Genomic DNA, 22,894 nt, shown 5'->3' with positions numbered 1-22,894 from the left:
CAGGTGTGCACATAGACAGAGCTGAGAAGCTCCATTTAGGCAGATTTCCAAATCATTTTTAGTCCAACATGCTTCATTTAGTACACATAAATAATCACATAAACTACTCTGAATGTTAATTATGGCAAGACTGAGTAATAGCAGCAGCCCCTTACTTTCTGGTCATTTATAGCCACTAAACCTGAACTTTATAGCAAGACATAAAACTGTACATTGTATGGTAATTCATCCCTCCCATGGAAACAGTGGCAACCCAGCATTGCAATTTTCCACTCTTAGTAGCAAAGAGATGAATTAATCTTTTACTGACCTACTAACTTCAAGTAACCTCAAGAGCCCAGACAGTAATTTTTATATCTTCTGCTAGGATTTCCTATGTAATAAGCCCATTTCTCTGTGTGTTCTATGACCTTACCTGTCTGTCAGATTCTGTAGTGGGCCCTGTAGGGGGATAAAAGGATCAAAAGATCTGATCTCTGCCCTCTAGAAGCTTATTATCTGGTTTTAAAAAATGACAGGTGTGTAAGCTGGAGGCTCCTCAGAGCACAGAGCCAGATTGGGCAGTTTCCTTCTTCTGTTATACAAGAGGTAGAGTTTTGTTGCAGGAGGAACAAGTAAGTTTATCTTGCCAAGTGTCATTTACACTCATCCCTTTGTGAAACAACCTGCTACAGAGGAACTTTGCTTGTGCCTGACATTATTTATAACTCTGATATGAACTTTTTGTAGGAGTTGATTTCCATAACTATTGGGGAAAGGTGAAGGTAGAATAGTATAGAAAAAGGGAAATGGAATTAATGGAACTGTACTGAATTGGAAATCTGTTTTCGGTTGTAGTTTTTTTCCTTTTCTATTGCTTAACTCTTCATTTCGGTCTCGATTAAACATTTTTATTATTTTGGTGCTATTTCTTTCCAGGATTTGTCATTATGATAAGCCAATTAAATACCTAATCACAAATTAATTTTAGAAATCCACAGATTCTATAATTAATTGGGACAAATGAACCAAGACAGGCTTAATGTTAAATATTCTTTATAATTTGCATCCAAATTTCACAGGTTTCAAAGATGATGGAAGCCATGATCTATGTGGATAAATAAAAAGCTACCTCCAAAGAAAGCAGTATTTTATCATAGCCAGAATTAAGACAAAGCCTTTCTTTTTAATCAACTACTTCTCAAGATGGAGGAAAAGTTACAGCCCACTTTTAAGTTTAATTAGCAGTTTTAACATTGTATCCAACACTTTCTTAAATCTAGACAACCAATTTCTTAAATCTAGACAACCAAAGATACAGTAAATCAAATTCTGATTTGTAGTTTTGCTGATTTCCAAGGTGTAAATGCTCACGCCGAAAACTTAACAATTGGTTTTCACTAGCATATTAGAATTGACAGCACACACACACACATAGCACACCAAAAACATTTGAAACAGAGCAAAAAAAAGGACTCAGTTTTTTCTTCCCAATCAGATCCAGGAACAAAAAGGAAGTCAAAATTGGTCCTTTGACAGTCTTAGAAAAACACTATTTTCTTATACAGACTAATGAGGAAATAAGCCCTGTATTAATTATACTGTTAGGTTGCAGTAAGAATAGTCAATATGGACTGTCTATTAACTTGCTTATGTTGTTAGACATAGGCTAGGTATATGACATGGTATATGAGAACATCAAATAAATGTCAGACTAAAACTGACCTACCAGCTGTACAAAGAATAACATGGAGTCACAGGATGAGAAATCCAGAGCTGGACATGAGAACTTGGGGAATGTATGATTAAATGGATGTTAAACACTCTCAGGGACTTAAGAACTAACCTATCTTTTGGCAGTGCCTCTTAAACATATTAGAGGAAGAAAACTGACATTGATATTGCAAGTATACTTTGAAATGCAATTTCTTCTTGGGGTTTAGTATTCTTGCTTTTTTCCCTCCACTTATGCCTTTCTACATCTGTGTGGAAGTGAATCTGATTTACCAACTGTGAAATTTCTGAATGTCTTCCTCACTGCTTTAGCATTTTCCAAAAAATAAAATAAAACAACAAAAACAATATAGTGGTAAAGGAAGGTATTATCATTCCAGGTTATTTTGAAATACAAAGGAGTAGAATTAAAATACTAGTAAGACAAATCAAAGCAAAATTCTAGGACAGCGGCCTTTGTAGATCTCACCAATTCTAGAGAATGGATAGGGTAAAAGTTCATATTTAAAATCACTATTTTAAAAAAGACACAGTTGAGATTTCCCAAGAGCAAGTCTTTAGGTCATTGTTTTTTCTGAAGCATAGAGTAGTGGCAGATGATATTTATCCTGTTCTATGCAGAAACCCTTTGAGGATGACAAGGATTCCTTTCATCACCTCAAGCTTTGAAATAAGTTATGCCCTGTGGGCATGAGGTACTTTTGTTTGTTTTCCTTTAATATTATCATGAACATTAATCAGAATCATTGGATTCCAGAGTTGAAGTTCACCCAAATTGTAGATGTTTCTCTTTGGGACTGCTCTTTGACCCATGTTCTAGGAAGGACCCCTCAGATATGACATACTATTTGAAAATATTGTTGTTCATTAGTACCCTTTACTGGTTTTGGAAATGATTATTCTATTCACAAGCCAATTATGACTCCCCTCCTCAACCTCATTTCATTTTTTTCTAATACTTTGAAACTTGAACTCATTAATAGTGAAGGCAGCCTTTGTGATTGTGTAAGCTAAAGTTTGTGTATATATATGTGAATGGGATAAACTGAGTGAAGACTTCTCATAAGAATGTGGCCTAATGCCCTAATTGTGACTTGAGACTGCAATAATTAGTTGAACTATAGCTAAAAGCTGCAGGTGTTTGATTGTCTTAGGTCAACAAACATTTTTCTCCTATCTCTGTTCCTCCACACACACTTTTTCATTAGCATTTAAGAACCTAATAGGTAAAGTGTATTCTGGGGTCCATATTTTTAGTCTCTGGATAAATTAGAACTAGCCAGCCAATGGGAGAAAAGGTCATAAGTGGGGTAGGGGCTTCTGTATTAGTATCTATATAATCCTGTATTTACAATTTATGTTTTGCACTTCCCTACTGACACTTTGTTGGGAGTTGCCCTTTCTCCAGAGATCATAATATATCTTTTTTTTTTTTTTTTGCTTTTTACTTGTAGAGTCTCTGATTTTAATTTGGCTAAGTGTCCCACACAGTTTTGGGGGCTCAAATTTTCTATTTGTGACAGTCTCTTGAACCAGATCTTTGGGCACGCACCCTCCAAAGAGTTCTCCAGTGGTCTTTAGACTCAGCTCAGGAACTCCTGCTGAAATTCAATCTGTTAAATTCCTGGAGAGACACATAAGAGGACTTTCACTTTGACAAGAACTGGTGAGCCACCTAGGTTACTGGGATTGGGATTGGGAGAATTTAAGATGTTAAAATCTATAAACGGATCTTATTTCCCTTTGCTATTGAGAAATTAAGCACTTAAGGTCCACAAGAGTTCTCTCATTTCCCTTTGGTAAGTGAGACCTCCATCAAAAGGACAAAATATTGTTGTGAACCATGGGATGGGAACAATCTAAGGTAACTGGCTCTAAAAACCTGTCTAGTATCCCAGGAAAATAGCCTTTAAGGAAGAATTGGGGTGAAGTATCAAAATTTATAGGTAATAAATACTGTTGTTTTTGTTAGGCAGATGTCCCTCAATACCCAGCTGACCAGCTCCTAAGACTTCAGCTCCAGAACTCCTTTCCTCATCACCACCCCAAGAAGGAAGCTAGAAAGGGAGCTGGATTGATTTAGAAAAGCAGTTTGTGTGTGTGTGTGTGTGTGAGTGTCTGTGTTTTGTGTTTCTCTTAGACAAATTACAAAAGAAAAGATCTGGTTATTTGGGATTTAAAAATGCTTATTTTGTACATAATTGGAATTATGCAAATACCTTTTAGAAGAGAGAGGAAGGACTAGTTCTGAAATGAGGAAAGTTTTTAATTGCCATATCAAAAAGGAGAAAAGAAAATTGACATTTCTGTGGACCTAAGAACTGGCCAATTTGGGTCTGTAGAAATAGTTATTATAGAACTGCTAAAACATTTTAGCAGATTCTGGGTTTTTTGAGACTAATCATTAAATTTCTTGGTTCTGTCTATCAGCTAACTTGAGTTAGTCTATTGTATTTTTAAGTAGGCCTAATTTACTTGACTAAAAGCCTTCTGAAGGCATGAACCTGAGGCTTATAAAAAAACTGCAAAAGAAAAAAGCCCTCCCTGGAATTTTCCTTCTCTCCCTTGGAAAAGCTTGTGGAATCTGTCCTGGCTAGAGTGGTGTTTCTGGCTGGCCTGGATTCTTTTGGGGTTTGTGCTGCTGCCCCAATATCTTTGACATGGCTCCTCAGCATTTCTGGAATGGAGGGTGGGCTACTTACTGGGCCACAAATCTTCAGCTGGAAACCTAGATCCAAATTTCTCCAACCTTCTCCCTCAGGGTTCTCAAGTCTGCCAATTTCTTAAAGCCCCGTAGACAGACTTGAATAAGTAGTTTTTGGCCACCTTAATTTGGTGGCTGTGTGTGTTTAAATTGGAATTCTGATTCTGAAATTGCATGAGATAATTATTATTAACGAGTGCCTGCTAAAATTGTGAACTTGTTTATTCTATTATAAGATTTTAGAAATGTGTGCATTGATAGTGAAGTATTGCTGCTAAAAGTTTAAATCTGTAATTAATCTGATTTTAAGTTTTAAAAAATTGTATGGGGTATGCTTTAATATTTTGTCAGCCCTCCTGGATATGTGGTATAAATTCTTTGAAATTTGGTCCAAAGTTATTACCTATATTCTGAATCTTAAGGTTTGTCTTGCTTTCTTCCTTTAACAAAGAAGTAAAAGCAAGAAGATTTGGTGTATAAGGATATGTGTAATTGCAAAATAAATTGCATCTGAAAGGTATGTAGTATGTCTAAAGATAAATAAGATGGTATTGAGGAGGTGTCCCTCTGGAGGGAGAGAGCCTGACTCCAAAATATTCAAGTTTTACTGAAATGACACCAGTGGGAAAACTGAGATATTTACTGATTATAGTGGACTATTCTGATAGGATGTATAGAAGCTTTCCCCTAAGCTCTGCTGCCTTAAGAGGAGTTAGTGGAATAACATTGGAACAAATTGTACCTAAGTATAGATTGGTAGAGACAAATAAGTCTGATAATGGAATATATTTTACTTCTAAGGTTTTATAAGAAATAATGGGGAGGGATTGCAAATTGAGTGACAATTCCATGCACCTAGCTATCTGCCTTCATCAGGGAAAATGGAAAGAATGAATCAGATTCTAAAGAAATGGAATAACTAAATTGATGTTAGAAACTAAATTGCCTTGGACCAAATGTTTGCCTGTTGCTTTGTTAAAGAACTATAACTGTCCCCAGAAGTGATCTGGGACTTTACCCACATGAGATTGGTTTGTTTTATTTATAAAAAAAGGAAAGACTCTCAATTGAAACAAAGGATAAGTTTTTAAGGAATTATATAGAGGAAGTGTCCTCTTCCTTTATATAAAAAGGAAGTCATCCTTTTTAGCCCTTAGGAAGCAAGGATTGCTGGCCCAGACATCTTTGAAGTTTGCACTTTCAGGGGAGTGGGTGCTTACTAAATCCTGGAAGAAGCAGAGTGGGAAGGACAGATTTTACAGATGACTAAAATTACAGTCTGGAGACTGAGAACATCAGGCTTAAAGGATCTGTGAAGGAATCTCAAGAATGGATTGTTAAAGACAATTTATAACCTCTAAAATTTACTTTGCATCAGGGCAATTAGGTGAGAGGGGAGATTAATTGTGCTTATAGGAATTTTAACATTATTGGTGTTATGAGAATAGTGGTCTATGTATTTAGCCCTTTGAATATGGTTGATATCTAAACATGTTTTGATATAGATTGGTTATTGAGCATTTTAAAGTAAAATGACTTTGTAATGTTGAATTTAAAACCCATCTACTTAGAGATGAAGATAACCTGTGAACTTTCCAGGATGAATCTGTTACTGTTATCAATGTAAGATCATACTCAGTACTCATTTAGGATACGTGATCGTTGAGAGCTAAATTCACCTGAAACTTTGATTAATGAGACTTGCTATTTATCTCTTGGGACTGTATCTGATATTATTTGGAATTTTGAATTCAGGTATGATTGTCTGGATCATCAAGCCAGTGATCAACCATCTGAAAGGAAATGCCACAGGCTACTCAGAGGAATATGATCCTGAATTGTTACGCGTGGAGGTTAGTATCTGGACAAGAATTGGAAGGACAGCCTTGGCTTCTGCTTAAGGTGGAATCCTGACTCAGTTTCCCAGTGGTGTTCCTTTGAATGAGAATTCACCTGATTATTCTCGAGTCTGGCTTTTGTTGTCTGGTGGAATTGTTGTTGCATACAATTAACTAAAGTCAAACTGAGCTAAGAGTACTTTACCCTGTCATATATGCGCTCTCAGGCTGAGGCATGAAGGACCAGTTTTTTTTTTTTTATTACAATTGCATCCCTGATTTTTCCTCATACAAATTTCTATAATCAGGTTAAGGGGTCAGTAGAAGCTATGAGCACAATTCAAATATGTAAGTTCTTGCAGTTTCCTATCTGAAAATATGTGGTCATTATATCCTAAATAAGTAGGTAAGTGAGTATTTGGCCTAGTCATCTATCTATTGCTAAGTGCATATGTCTGTCTGTTTCTTTTAGCATTTCTGTTGCTGCTGACCTTCCTGAGAGGCATCTTTATTTGTGAAGAGTTAACTACACTGATTACTGAAGACACAAATGATTGGGCTGATAGATGTCCCCAGATGGGAGTTGGGGGTACAGAATCTTAATTTGTATCCTGAATAGGCTCAGTAGATTCCAGGCTGTGGTCAAAATAGTTACTAACCAGACAATAAAGGCACTGGATTTGTTAGCAGACCTGGCCACTCAGACTAGAGAAGCAGTATTCAATATAGATTGGTATTAGACTACTTGATGGCTGACGAAGGTAGAGTTTGTGAGAAATTAAATTTTTGCTGTGTGGTGTATTCCTCTATTGATACCTTATATTTTGGGACTTGTTCTTTCTCGAGATCATAATAAATCCCTTTTTGCTTTTTGCTTTGAGAATCTCTGATTTTAATTTGGGTAAGTATCACTATCCCACACATATGTGCATGAAATAATTTCTTTCAAGCCTTGTGACTCATAGTCAATAAAACCATTTCAGATATTGGGAATCTTTTCATAGTCCTCAGGGCTTTTCCATCTTTACAATGTTAAGATGCCAACAATAGGTCTTCATATATTACTATTCTATGATTAGGGTAAAGAGATGTGATCTATAGAAGAGAGAAAAGGTACTAGAGAAATTTTTACCTCACTTAATAGTAATGCTTATATTATCCAGATGAAGTAGCAGAGCAAAGACTTAGCTGAGGAATGTGTTGAATAATATTAAAATTTTGTATCTAAAATCCTAATTTAAAAAAAAAGTCTTGAGATAAATAATGACACAACTGTGCACTGAAAAGTGACAAACATGCAAAAACCAATTGAAAATGCCATAAGCCAAGTTAATATAGTAGAGAACAGAATAGAGAAAAGGAATTCAAAATAGTTTTTTTTTAAAGCTCCAACAATTCAAATAAAAAATAATTATTAATATATTATTATAATTAGAAGGATTTGAAGTTGGAGAACCTGAGTTCAAATTCTGAATTTGCTACCTGTGGTGGTTTGATCTTGGGGAAAGTCCTATACCTTATAAACCTTAGCTTCTCCATCTATAAAGAAAGACCAGAGCAGGAGTTTTTAATCCTTTAAAAGTAAAGTCCAGGGGCAGAGCCAAGATGGTGGAGAGTGCATAAGTCTTTCTGAGCTCTTCCTGGTGTCCCTCAGATCAACACCAGATCAAGCCTCTGAACCAGTTATAGAATGACAGAACTCACAAATATTTGGAATATAACAAAATTCCAGCAGAAGAATTCTGGAAGAACTTCAGAAAAGGTCTGTTTCAATGGGACAAGGGGAGGTAGCTGACTTCAAACACAGCACAGGAATTCAGAGCGTACCAGGGAATATACCAAGAGACTCAGCCAAAAATATAGCAGCATTCACTACTCTCCTGGTTCAGAAGCCAGTGGATCAACAGATGATTAGATGTGAGACATCCAACACAAATACAAAGGGCAAATACTGAGCCTCTGAATCCCAGAATAACATGGGACTTGGTCATGCCCACCCAGCTGAGGAAGAAGTCAGTAGCACCAGCCCAAGGCAATGAAAAGCAGCTGTCTCCTGAGCAAAGCTTCCTCAGCCTCCTCTTTGCCCTAAGAGTAGACCTCAACCCTTTAAAAATGAGCAAAAAAAAAAAAAAAAGAATTCTGACCATAGATAGCTTTTATGGAAAAAGAGAACAGACCTCATACTCTGAGAACACTAAAGACAAATCACCTCCAGATGAAGGCACAAAGGATAATATGAGTTGGTTCCATCTCACAAGACTCTCTTGGAAGAATTCAAAAAGGATTACAAAAGAAAGTTAGAAGAAAAATGGGGAAAGAAAATGAGAATGTTGTAGGAGAGTTTGGAAAAAGAAACATAGAAATTATCTGAAGAAAACTCCTTACAAAACAGATTCAGCAAAATGAAAAAAGCATATCAACTCCTTGAAAACCAGAATTTGTGAAATGAAAAAAAATATTGAACAAAACAACTCATTTACAGATGCAATTGGCCAAATGCAAACAGAGAAAAAAAAAGTTAACTGAAAATTAGAATTGAACAAATGGAAATGAATGACTCAATGAGACATCAAGATCCAAAATATGAAAAAATAGAAGAAAATGTGAAATACTTCATTGGAAAAACTGGCCTGAAAAATAGAATCTAGGAAAGAAAATCTAAGAAATATTGGACTTTTTGAAAACCATGATGAAAACAAGGAGTCTAGACATCATCTTTCAGGAAATCATCAAGAAAAGTTGCCCTTATATCCAGAGGGGTAAAAAAGCTATTGAAAGAATCCACCAATCACCTCCTGAAAGATACCCCAAAATAAAAATTCCAGAGACTATTGTAGCTAAATTTCAGAAACTACATTCAGAAAAAGAAAAGAAGAAAATCAATTTGTTAGTATCAAAAATGAAAAGGATGAAATTTCCACCAATGAGGAGGAAATTAGAGTAATTAAGAGCTATTTTACCAAACTATATGCCAATAAATCTGATGATCTAAGTGAAATGGATGTATCTTTACAAAAATACAGATTGCCCAGATTAACAAAGGAGGAAATAAATTACTTAAGTAATCCCATTTTAGAAAAAAACAAATTGAACAAGCTATTAATCAACTCCCTAAGAAAAAAATCTCCAAGGCCAGATGGATTACATGTGAATTCTACCAAACTTTTAAAGAACAATTAATTCCAATACTATGCAAAGTATTTGGAAAAATAGAGAATGAAGGAATCCTATCAAATTCTTTTTATGGCACAGATATGATGCTGACACCTAAAAGAGAGATAGGGTCAAAATAAAGAAAATATAGACAAATTTCCCTAATGAATATTGATGCAAAAATCTTAAATGAAATATTAGCAAAGAGATTACAGAAAGTCATCCTCAGGATAATACACCATGACCAAGTAGGATTATACCAGGAATGCAGGGCTGGCTCAATATGAGGAAAATTATTAACATAATTGACTATATCAATAACTAAACTAAGAAAATCATATGATTATCTCAATAGATACAGAAAAGGTATTTGACAAAATCCAACACCCATTCCAATCAAAAAACACTAGAGACTATGAGAATAAATGGAATTTTCCTTAAAATTATTAATAGCATCTATTTCAAGCCATCATCAAGCAACGCATGTAATGGGGATAAACTGGAACCACTGCAATAAACTGGAACCATTCCAATAAGATCAGGAGTGAAACAAGGTCACCCGCTATCACCATTACTATTCAATATTGTGTTGGAAATGTTAGCTTTGGCAATAAGAGAAGAAAAAATTAAAGGAATTACAATAGATAATGAGAAAACCAAATTATCACTCTTTGCACATGGTATGATGGTGCATTTAGAGAATCCTAGAAAATCAACTAAAAAACTACTAGAAACAATTCACAGCTTTAGCAAAGTTGCAGTATTCAAAATAAATCTCCACATAAATTATAAGCATTTTTATGTTACCAACAAAATCCATAGCAAGAGATACAAAGAGAAATTCCATTTAAAATAACTGTAGATAACATAAAATTTGGGAGTCTATCTGCCAAGGCAAAGTCAGAAACTATATGAACACAATTACAAAACACTTTCCACACAAATAAAGTCATATTTAGTTAATTGGGCAAATATCAAGTGCTCATAGATGGACCAAAGTAATACAAGAAAAATGACAATACTACCTAAATTATTACTTATTCAGTGCCATACTAATCATATACCAAGAAATAATTTTATAGAGCTAGAAAAAATTAATAACAAAGTTCATCTGGAAGAACAAAAGGTCAAGGATTTCAGGGGAATTAATGAAAAAAAATGCAAATGAATGTGGCCTAGCTGTACCAAACCTAAAATTATATTATAAAGCAGTGGTCATCAAAACTATTTGTTACTGGCTAAGAAATAGAGTAGTCAATCAGTGGAATAGGTTAGGTTCACAAGACACAATTGCCAATGACTATACTAATCTAGTGTTTAATAAACTCAAAAACCCTAGCTTCTGGGATAAGAACTCACTATTTAAGAAAAATTGCTAGGAAAATTGGAAATTAGTAATGGCAGAAACTAAGCCTTGATCCACATCCTTATCAAGATAAGATTGAAATGGGTTCAAGATTTAGACATAAAGAGTGATATTATAAGCAAAGCCAGTTCGAATGTTTTGTGATGGAGAGAGCCATCTGCACCCAGAGAGAGGACTCTGGGAACTGAATATGGATCACATAGTATTTTCATCTTTTTTGTTGTTGTTTGCTTGCATTTTGTTTTCTTTCTCCTTTTTCCCTTTTTCTGATCTGATTTTCCTTGTGCAGCATGATAATTATAGAAAAATGTATAGAAGAATTTCAATATTTAACATATATTGGATTGCTTGCCATCTAAAGGAGGAGATGGGGAGAAAGCAGGGGAAAAATTGGGGGAACACAAGATTTTGCATGGATGAATGTTGAAAATTATCTTTGCATGTATTTTGAAAAATAAAAAGCTATTATTAAAAATAGGATCCATAGATAAATTTCAGGGAGTCTATTAACATTTTGGTTATTAAAATTAATTTTCTTTGTCAGCCTATGTATTTTGTTTTAGGCACTTAAAAAGCATGATTCGGAGAAGGAGTCCATAGCCTTCTGTAGACTGCCAAAGTAATCCATGCATGACATAAAAAATATTAAGAACCTCAAAATTAGATCTCTAAAGCTTCCTCTAAGCTCTAAATTCTATGATCCTATATATCTAAGGAAGAATACATACCTCTGTTTTTAAAATGGACTGTTTTTAAAAATGGATATCAACTAGAAATGAAAACCATCCTTTCTTACACAGTCCCTTAAAGGACATCCTCATCTATATTCAGTTGTGGTCAGGACTGGATTCTAGTGGTTTTGACCTTTCATCAGGTACCCAAATAGAAGCTACATTTCATAGCATAAAGTTCAGACTGATCAGGTCACCAGCCTAGCCATAAATGAGTTCCCAGTCAATGTAATCTTTGAAAGAGGATTATCGTTGGATCATGAATTCATTTAAAGAAGGTCCTATTCCATCACTCTCATAGCAAAGCTTTGCAAGGCGAAATTTCTCATAACAGTGTCTTTCCCACTTAAGGCCCTTAAATAAATCCAGTTAACAGCAGTGCTGAAAGTCAAGAGATAATTCCTGAGTTCCATGCTGATTTATACCTGAGAATACCAGTGTCAGCTCTTCCACTAAGTCCCCCACAGCTGTTGATTTTGGCAGGCAAAGGGAGATAAAAACCCTCATCATCCTAGGGTCCTACATTTTGTGATATGTCCCCAATTGCAAATGATTGTATTTAATGATAGAATTCCTCAAGTACTCCTCAAATATAACTTTCAAAAGTCACTTACTTCAGGATGCTTCTCTGATCCAGAGATAAATTCAGAAGAATGCAGTGGAAAGAGAAGGCCTACAATCCTGCTATGGAAGAGGCTGGAACTTGAATGTTTTGAGAAGTAATGGGCTAGGCTGATCCAAACTAAGTCTAAAACAAATATGCTGAACCTGTGGAGGGAAAGGCACTAGGATGGCTAAGAAAGGGTGAAGTACCCCACATAAGAAATGGAACAGGTCAAAGCTCCTGTGCTAATTGGTAGTGGGATCAGCCAGTAAGTAACCACTGAGATTGGAATTCCTTAAATAAGGTGAGGAGATGCATGCTGAAAGAATCAAGCAAATAAACAGATAATAATGTACCTGAAGGAGCACTGGATTTGGAATTAAAGGGCATGATTTCCAGTACTGGTTCCAAAATTATATGGCTGGGGTGAATCTACACTTCAAGTTTCCTCATCAGCAAAATGGGAATAATTATACATGGGCTACTTGGGATAATAATACAAAACTGTCAATTGATGTAAAGCTATTATTCAGAACATTAAGACAAGTTCTTGTCATATGTAAAATATTCCAACATCATTCAGATTCCCAAGATTCCAATTTCTGTTAGCTTTTATTTGGGATTACATTTTAACTTGAAATGGCCTGGCAGATTGGTTTTCTTAGAACTTATGATTTAGAGTTATGTGACAAGAAAATTAAATATTCCAAACTTATTAGCTCAGAGTCATTATATGTGCTAGAATGAACTAAATAGAGGCAACATGGTGTAATGATAGGGACATTGTACTTGACATCAGATAAGTCTGGTTCAAGTCCCAAGCTGAATATTTTAGTAGCTCTGTGACCTTAAACAAATCACTGAACATTTCTCTGGACTCCTTCCCCACCCTATCTTCACATCCACAATAGCAATGTTGTAATTTTCTGACTCCACTCTCTTCCAAGATGCATATTTCCATGAATGCCTATTTTTCCTAAAACTCTAGAAAATGGATTAGAAGAGATACAATTCTAGACTGGCCAGAGCACTCTCAATTTATTTATGTCCTTTTATCTTTGTGTTTCATTTGCCTTTTATTCTTATTCCTATTTATTATTATTATTATTATTAAAACCTGTTCTATACCCCTCCTTGAAGTTAAGAATGTCCATGAAAGTGCTATGTAACCACAGTGCTACATAAACATGAGTAATTATCCTTATTCCCATCAAAGCTATCATAAATCAATTTAATAATGATTACCAAATCACAAGTCATTATTTTTACCCTAATTCTCTTTTCTTAGTTCTAGTTCCTACAACAGAGTGTTTTGTGATAAGTGAAAAACATTTCTTTTCATCTTTTCTGAATTCTTCTTTCTAAGGGAACATTTGCTTAGATCTTAGGGTCATTCTCCTAGCTCTTGTGGCCAAGGGTGGCCCCTGGCTACTTTAACCTTGACAAAAAAGCAACTTCAGGAGAGGAAAAGGGAAGAGTTAAGAAAAAGGGCTGTGACAAAGTACATGGAAGAACAATGAAAATAGGTTTCAATCCTCCACAAACAAAGCTGTCTAATCCAGAGAGTAGATGCATGGGGCAATAGCTGGCAGCCTGGTTCTATTTGTTAGGAGAAAGGAAGATAGTTTTCTGACACCCCCACCATGTAAATAATTGAGGAGTCCCCTCCCCCAAAGGTTTTTACCAGCCCAAGCTCCGACTTGAACATTCTCACAGAATTTTAATGTTGGAAAAGCCTCAGAGGTGACTTAGCCAGAGCCAGTCCTGAACACTCTGTCATTCTTAAAGCAGCTTAATATCATGCTTTAAACTGTTTACTAGGTTCTTTCTAAATAATCTTCACAAAAGTAATCTGTAAACAACAAGCATTTATTAAGTGCTTAATCTATCAGGACCTGTGTTAAGTATTGGAGATACAAGGACAAAAAAAACTGAAGCAATCCTGCCCCCAAGGTGCTTACATTCTGTTTAAAGCACTTCCATAATCAAGATCTCATTTGAGCCTCATAACAACACTATGTGATGAATTATATCTGTGTATATTGGGAGGGAGGGAGGGAAACTGCAGGAGGAGGGCATTATCACCACCATTTTACAGGTGAGTAAACTGATGTACAAATGATTAGTCAAATTGCATAGCAAGTCAGGAATGAAGGCAATGATGGAACTCAGCTCCCATTCCTAACCGTGCGCTCTATTCTCCAGAGGATCATGATTTTTCATTAGGCACATTATACAAGTCACCTTTGAAAAATGAAGATATAAAAAGGAAGATAAAATCTCAGAGGTGTTCTTTTAAAAACTATGCATTGGACAAAGAAGTATGTGATATTAAAGTGGGTAAGGCCCATAAAACCTATGCAGTCCCTTGCATCCTGTATCATTCATATTAGAGTCACTAGTATAAAAGAGATGTCACTGAATGCTAATGCAAACAGCATTTCCCCAGATCTATGTCTCTAAGCCAAAGAGGCAGCCCTTACAGTCTGCATTTCTTCTTTTAGAGAACAGATAGATTACAGCTACTCAGGAGGAAGTTTCAAGGTTCAGAGGGGTAAGAGCAATGAGCTTGCAGTCTTAGAACCTGAATTCAAATTTTGCCTCTGCTACTTACTTTCTATGTGACCTTAAACAAATGACTTCCTTTTTCTCATTTATAAAAATAAGGATGTTAACCAGAGAAGCGTGAAGTTCCTTTCCAACTCTATATATGATCCTGTGACCAAATGGTAAACTATTTAACCTTTATTTGTTTGCTTGAGTTTCCTTCTCTATAAAATAGGGATATTGATAGCACCTATTTGCTAGGAAAACTGTAAATTGTGCTATTCAATGGGTTTATCAATCCTTTGAGTGAAAGTTATAAAATTTGTAGATGATATGAAGTTGGGAGAGTTGACTAACATATTTGAAATTTAAACAGGTCAGAGCAATGGGCTAAATAGAATGAAATAAAATTTAACAGAGTAGGGATAGCAGTAAAATTTTTTTTAGTTCATTTGAGTTCAAGGAATCAATTTTTCAAGTAAAAAACAGAAAAAGAATGGCTAGATAAGTTTGTCTGCAAAGATCTGGGGAATTGAGAGAGCTGTAAATTCAATATGAATTAATTGACATAGAAATCAAGAAAGTTAATGCCATTTTAGGCATTCCAGAATAAAGAAGGCATGTCTAGACAAGACTTTGTCAGCTAAAGATCTGGGGATCTGAGTGGGTTGCAAATTCAATAGGAATCAGTGGTATGACTTGGCAATCAAGAAATTTAATGCCACTTTAGGAATCCTTGAGAAAGCAATAATTTTCAGAATAAGGAAGGAGATTACATTTTATTTTGGCCTATTTGCCTCATATCTAAACTGTTATATTCATTTCTTGGATGCTACATTTTAATATAATCCATGGTCTCATGGATATGATACTGGGAGCTTTGTTGAGTGACCTTCTTTCTTTTTATTGATTGTTTTCATTTACAAAATAAAACTTAGAATTAGTTTCTTATCCCAGATTCTGGTATAAGACCTCACTATTTAACAAAAATTGCTTAGAAAATTGAAAAACAATATGTTAGAAACTTGACATCTCATGCTTCCTACCAAAATAAGGTCAAAATGGGTACATAATTTGGGTGTAAAAGATGATACTATAAGTAAATTAGGAGAGCAGGGGATAGTTTATCTATCAGATTTTTAGAATTTGGAACTATAGCCAAAGGATGCCATTAGTAGGTCTGTATCCCAAGGAAATCATAAAGGAGGGAAAAGGACCCACATGCCAAAATGTTTGTAGAGGCTCTTTTGTGATGGTAAAAAACTGGAAAGTGAGTGGATGCCCAACAACTGGGGAATGGTTGAATAAGTTATAATATATGAAGGTAATGTAATAATATTGTTCTGTAAAATATGATAAACAAGTTGATTTCAGAAAGGCCTGGAAATTAATGTACATGTATAATCAAAAAAAAAAGGAAAGAATAAAAAAAGAGTTTCTGCAAAGGTAAAAACCAAACTCCCTGAAAATAAGAATAGGCCACATAAAAGCCAATAACACCATAAGAAAATTAGAAAATAAAAATAAATTTAAAAACTGAAAAAAACAAAAGAAAATAGAGATTAACAGGAAACACTTCTGACCTGGAAACAGACTGAGGAAAGATAATTTAAGAATAAATGGTCTATTTATAAGCCATGACAAAAAACAAACAAACATACAAACCCAATCCTCCAAAACCCTAACCTTAGAAAACTGCCCAAATCTCTTAGAATTTGGGTGCAACATCAAAATAGAATCCTGAAAGAAATCCCAAAATGAAAACTCCCAGGAGAATTTTACCCCAAATCCAAAGCTTCCAGGTCAAAAAACAAAACAAAAAAACTTAACAAAACTAAAGCAAGCACCAAGAAAGAAAGAAGGGAGGAATTTATGACCAAAAAAGAACTAGGGAACATTATGAGAGGCAAAATGGACAATTTTGATTACATTAAATTAAAATGGTTTTGCGCAAACAAAACCAACAGAAACAAGATTAAAAGGGAAGTTGAGCTAGGAAAAAAATCTTTACAGATAGTTTTTATGATAAAGATCTCATTTCTAAAATATATAAAGAACTGTGTCAAATTTATAAGAATACAAGTCACTCCCCAGGTGATAAAAGATAAACATAAGCAATTAATTATAAGAGACTAAAAGGGAATAAACTGCTTATATTCTATGATTGGGAAATAATAGTGTGCTTCCCCCCAACTTGTTATCATCAGGAATCATAAAGGAACTACAAAATTGAGAAATCGAATGAAGAAAATGGAATGATTGAGCAAATCATCTCTCAAAAGTGGGGTATACCATAGAATCTGAATTATGACAGTAAAGAATGACCTTACAGATGAGGATGAGGATGACAGTCAGCATTTATACAGCATTTTAAGATTTGCAAAGTGACTTGTATATAAAGTGCTCTGAATCCTGTGATCCCCTGCGCTTCTGGGAGAAGGAGCTCTTGCAACTGCTAGGACCCTTGAAACTTCTCATGGTTGCAAGATTGGTATTAACTGGAACATGGGATTCCCTTTTCTGTAATCTGACAGTAACACCTACACACTGGGGCCCCTTGTCTCAAAGTTATGAAAATGTTACCAAAATGCTGTTTTCTGAAATATTTGGTATCCTTGCACTTATGGCTCCCTCCCTCCTTTCCACCTGTATATAGACAAACTGCTGGCTTTTGGCTTTTGCATCTTCCTGCTTATGCAATTAATGACTCTCTAGTAAGTGGTTTTAGCCTTTATAAATTCCCATGCCTGATTTGGGTATTCCCCTTGGCTGGCTTCCATAAACTCTACACTTACATTCTGTCGGTTTCTTCTCGCATCTGAATCTCAGCATAAGAAATTTATTATTTCTTTTGACTCTCACAACTCTGTAGAGTAGGTATTATTGTTATCCTCATTTTATAGATGAGAAAACTGAGGAAAGCAGAGATTAAGTGACTTGCCTATGGACTCTTAGCTAGCAAGTGTCTCAAAATGGATTCAAATTCAGGTTTTTCTGACTCCAAGAATAGCTCTCTTTCCACTGCATCACCTATTTCATCATGCACCAGGTACCGCTTTTAACAAGGACAATCATATCCCCCTTTTACATTAACAGACAATCTTTGAAACTTGCTATGGCCAAAACACTTGCTCCCCTACAGTCAAAATGGCAATAAACCTCTAGCAATATAGCTAAATTGCTCTTCAGGCCACACTCAGGTCTATATTTAAAGTCTTTCCAATTTTATGGGACCTTCCTGAATTAGTATACCATTTGAGACCCCAGGGGTCGTTGCAACTTTATCAGTAGGACAATTAAGGGGAGGAAAATTCCTGCAAATGATAATATAGCCAGAAATAAAGTAAAATTCATTGTTCTAATGAAGGTCAAATGTTACAAAATTATGATGACCAGTCTTGCCTCTAAAGAAGACATATAAGAAGGTAACTTCATCTCTCCTATCACCACCACTGCCATCCCTTCTTTGAAGAAATGGGAGACTTAGAGTCTGGAGCACTATATAATGTCAGACTTTTTCACTGGATGAGTTAGTTTTGACTGGATCCCCCATTTTTTGTTTTTATTCTTTGCTTTTGGGAATGGTCTATCTGTGAGGGAGAAGAGAATGATACACTGGAAAACAAATTATAGAAAAATAGATATTAATAAAAAAATTTTAAAGATTCATCCATTCTGTGTTTCTTTTTTGTTTCCAGTGATTCTGTAAGGCCAGGAAATACTGCCTGTATAAGTACTAGTTAGCCTCATATTGAGAATGCTTCAGAAAATGGTCCCTTCATCTCTCTAATGAGAGGTGCTGATGAGATGGTTGTTTTGTGTGCCCTGGATCAGACTTCATACTATTTAACCCAAAATCTGAATCTTTTTTATTCAGAATATTGTTATCATCTCTGCTTTGATAACTTAATTTCTCCATCTATAAAAATAGAAACAATAATAGCAGCATTTACCTCATAGGATTATTATAAACATCAAATAATTGAAAAATTGGAAATAAGTACTCAGTGAACTTTAAAGCACTCTGCAACTGTTGGCTATGGTTGTTGCCACCCCATTTTTGTTTCAAAGTTTTATATTTGCATTTCTTCTGGTACCTTCTTTCTTCCAAGACAGGTTTCAGAGAGGTCAGGAAAGTGATAAAATCCCAAGGTTATCAAATTGATGGCAGAGAAAAGAATCTGTTTAAAAAAGAAAACAAATAAAAATTTTAAAACTGACAATTTAAGGTCCCTTCCAGCTTTAAAGCCTATAATCTCAGCCCAGTCACTCAATTTTGCTGGTCCTCATTTGTAAAATGAAGAACTGGACTAAGTAATCTCAAAGGTCCCTTCTGACTCTGAATCCTGAGTTGCTGATTAATATTCACAGGTCTTCTGGAAGAAAATTTCAAAGGGAGAGTCTGGCCAATAGTCAATAGACAAAGGACTCATCCAGAAATTTGTGCTTCCAGCACCACTTATGGGCTCCAAATCCACAAGGCTCATTAAATAAACCCTTGTTCTTTTTAAAGTTTGACTGGATTAATCTTCTCCCTCTATCAGCCAGAAATGAAGGGTTGCCTCAGAATTACCCACATTTACAAAAGAGCTTCTTTTTCCTTTATGCTAGGTTCCTGCCCCCAAAAGGCCTTCTGCTTGAGAAACCACCATGTGCCACCCCAGGGAGTCCAGGACACCACGGAGGAACAATAGCCCCTGGGCTTTATTTAATTAATCTCCCTTAATTACTGGCCATTTCAAAGTGCACCACCAGGCAGCTCCTCCCTCCTGGGTCTAATCCCTGGTTAAAAGACTGAGAGTGTTCCATTCCACAGCTACCCATTATGCTGACCGTCTTTGCTACAAAGCCCGGGAACAACTCTGCTCCATCCCGGCCCAAGTCATCCTCTTCTGTTAGCAGTAGCCATTCCTGAAACTAATCTAAAAGGGGGCCCTTCCACCTCAGAAAGGAATCAAATACTCATTTCAATTTGCTTTCCCCCAGATTTCCCAGGAGGCTCGCTGAATGGGATAATCAATGATGATTATAGGACTTAGCCTGCCTCAGTGAGTCCAAAGTGTTAAGAGGATGGAGAATTTCTACCTCAGTGCTCTCCTAAGTCTAGTGCTAATTCACCCCCACCCCTCTCTCCACTTTTTTTTTCCAGCTGTATTAAATCTTTTTGACTCACGATAATCCTGCATGGTAGAAAAAGGCCATCAGTGCTCCTGCTGATGAAAACTCCTACTTCTCCTTGCATGCTGGAAGAAAAAAAGCATTTAAAAAACAATAACCAAAACAATACAGGGGAAATGAGTAGGCTACTCAAACCAGTGATGTCATCTAGACAGGCTAAACTTGCCATGTCTTTGCTACAGAAATGAGTCAATACTGTGGCTATCTAATCCAACAGAAAGAATTAAATTACTTGTCACAGATGTCTTAACCCTCAGAGAACTGCTTTCTGGTTGGTCAGTTTTTCTGAAAGGAAATGGGAGTTTAAGGAGCAGAAGGCAAAGCAGAAGCTGGAAGGCAGTAAGTAGGTGCTAGTCCTTTGTCGGGTTGAGACACTAGCTGTATCTCGGGGCTCAGGACAGCCACTGTTTGCCGTTATTCCCTTTCATTCCCCACGGACATTTTCCCATTCTCTGCTACCCTTCCTGAGATTGTCTGCCCGCCAGGGGGGATTCTCCGGGGCAATGCTTCCTTAAGTTTTTCATACTCATAAATGGAACACATACATTTCTCAATTTGCAGTTTGACGCATCTGGAGATGGATGGTGAAGAATATACAATCCTGAATAGAATAGCTAACTTCAGGGAGGTAACTAGGGCTTTTTGTGCCTGGGGCAAGCTGCGCCAGTGGGACTTTATGTGAGGGTGGGGAGACAGGAATCCTGGCATGCCATCATTAGGCTATTGCTGGATGGGCTCCTGTAATAAGGCAGGGTTAAAAAAAAAAAAAACCCTCACTCTTTGGGTTCCTTCCTATTTTAACTAATGAAGCGCTAAGCTCTATTGTTTCTCTTCTGTTGAAAAATTCTGAAATCTGCCCTTACTCTCTAAAAGAGATTCCCTGAAAAAAGTGTCAGTTGTCCCACCCTGGTTATAAGTCTGTCTTACTATGAAACTTGAAGGGAAATGTTCTAAGCCAGAGGAGCATCTATCAGAAGCTGCATGCCTATGGCAAGCTGGGAGGGGGATTTGGATTTAGAAGGCTGGAAGGGAAGATGTGTTTATTGGGAAGAAGAGAAGGGTATCACATAGGGAGAAGGAAAGATTAGGGCCGGAGTTGTGTAATTCATTGCTCAGTTTAATGAGCTTCAGTTCTCCTAGGGATGCATAACATGTAGACACATAAGCAAATTCAAGATAATTTGAAAAGAAGATTAAAAATACTGGAAAATGGGGATATCGGAGAAGGCGTCTCAGAGGACATGACATCCGATCTGAGCCTTTAAAGATTTGAAGGGATGGAACCGAGAAAGGATGCATCTAAGTTTAGAGGATGATTTCTGAAAATGATCAGCAACAAGACATAGAATGTCAAGTTCAGAGAGTTGCTTGTAGTCCAGTTGACTTGGAATACAGTGTGTGAAAGGGAGTGGAGTGAAATAGGTCTAGAAAAGTTATGTACAGGCAGTAGCCCAGTCACTTTTCTGGTCTTGAGGGTCTTGAAAACATCTTCTAACAAGTGAGGCTACTTATTTGATAAACTGTGAATTTCTTACCTTTTCCAGATTCTCTCTTCCACATTATGGCCCTATCCTTTGCCCATCTTCACCTCAGGCTACTGTTTACTTCAGAAAATCATAGGTTCCAGGAACCTCGTTGCTGCTTTACACTGTTGTCTCATTGCTGTTGGCTCATGAACTATTTGCCAGTCAGCCACTCTGGAAAACATGATTCCCTGGGGGAACTCATGGCACTCCAGATGTCCTGTGTTTTTCTGTCTGCCCGCCCGCCACCCCCAGGTCTTGTTTCTCTGTCTCTCTGTCTGTCTCTGTCTCTATCTGTCTGTCTCTGTCTCCATCTCTGTCTCTCTCTCTTTCTGTGTTTGTATGTGTGTCTCTGTCTCTGTGTGTCCATCTCGTCTCTATCTGTTTCTGTCTCTCTGTCTCTGTTTGTCTCTGCCTGTCTGTCTGTCTCTGTCTTTCTGTGTTTGTATGTGTGTGTTTCTGTCTCTCTCTTTCTGTTTGTGTGTGTGTCTCTGTCTCTGTGTGTCTGTCTCTGTCTCTCTACCTCTCCGTGTGTGTGTGTGTGTGTGTGTGTGTGTGTGTGTGTGTGTGTGGTGTGTGTGATTGTATGTGCTTTCAAATCAGGGAATGCAGCCCAGTTTATGTGGTATGGTCATGAATCTAGGAATCACCACCAATATGGATCATCAATGAAGGAATTGCGGAATAAATAAGGAATTCACCTTGTGGACCCCCTAAGGAATGTCTGTTTCCTATAAGTTTCTTATCTTTTAGTTCAGGAATCTTCTGAGTCAGATATGGAAGATATTGATGGATATTTCCTTAAGGCTGGTGGGGAGATTCAGTGTGTTTGGATGGAAATAATCTCCTTCAGAGAGTAAAGCCCACAACTGGTCACTTCTTCCTCTGGAATTGAGGATACAAGTTTGGTAAGAGAAAATTGGTCCAGGATTCTATCAATTAATTTAAAAAAAAAAATCAAATCTTCGTTTCAGTGTATCAAGACTAAAAATACATACTAATCCACAATTCTCCAGTATTTGAGACTGAACAGAGAAAAGAGAATGACTTATAAGCCTTTTAAACATAATATTAATAGTTAGTACCTTATAAATATTGTATATAATAATACAAAATATTATTTGATACTTAACCTAGGAAAAAGGTGCATTTATTATGCTCATTTTACAAATGAAGAAAATGGTTATTTATTAAGTGATTTGCCCAAGATCTCACAGTTATTAACTTTCTAAGTTTAGACTTGAACTCGTCTTCATGATTCCAGAATCAATGATATATGTACTACACCATCTATCTGATAAAAAACATACAGAACTATTTTTAGTGAAGGGGTCTTAGAGTCATCCATCATGCCTGGTTTTCTTCTTATCTCCTGTTTTCAGATTCCTTATCTTTGTTACAGAATTATAAATATAAAATTGGAAGAGAATCTGCTCATGTAGTCCAAACCCTTTGTTTTATAGATGGAAAAAAAAAATCAAAGTCTAAAGCAATGAAGTAACTTGTTCAATGTCATCTAGATAAGAAGCGGCAGGGT

General features: G+C 36.2%; 1 long non-coding RNA gene across 1 annotated transcript in view; it reads right to left on the bottom strand.

The window, feature by feature from the left end:
• LOC127548471 (uncharacterized) overlaps positions 1–22,399 on the bottom strand; it is a 34,901-nt gene extending 12,502 nt beyond the window's left edge. Inside the window, exons 1-3 of the long non-coding RNA XR_007950392.1 lie at positions 22,059–22,399; positions 19,830–19,899; positions 18,754–18,837 (exon numbers count right to left, since the gene is read on the bottom strand). This is a non-coding gene — a long non-coding RNA (uncharacterized LOC127548471). The remainder of the gene's footprint in view (positions 1–18,753; positions 18,838–19,829; positions 19,900–22,058) is intronic.
• Between the last annotated feature and the right edge of the window lie 495 nt (positions 22,400–22,894).

The sequence above is a fragment of the Antechinus flavipes genome, chromosome 2 (assembly GCF_016432865.1).
Source record: "Antechinus flavipes isolate AdamAnt ecotype Samford, QLD, Australia chromosome 2, AdamAnt_v2, whole genome shotgun sequence".
NCBI lineage: Eukaryota > Metazoa > Chordata > Mammalia > Dasyuromorphia > Dasyuridae > Antechinus > Antechinus flavipes.
The sequence above is the reverse complement of the archived record's forward strand: the minus strand, read 5'-3'. Positions and strand labels throughout refer to the sequence as shown.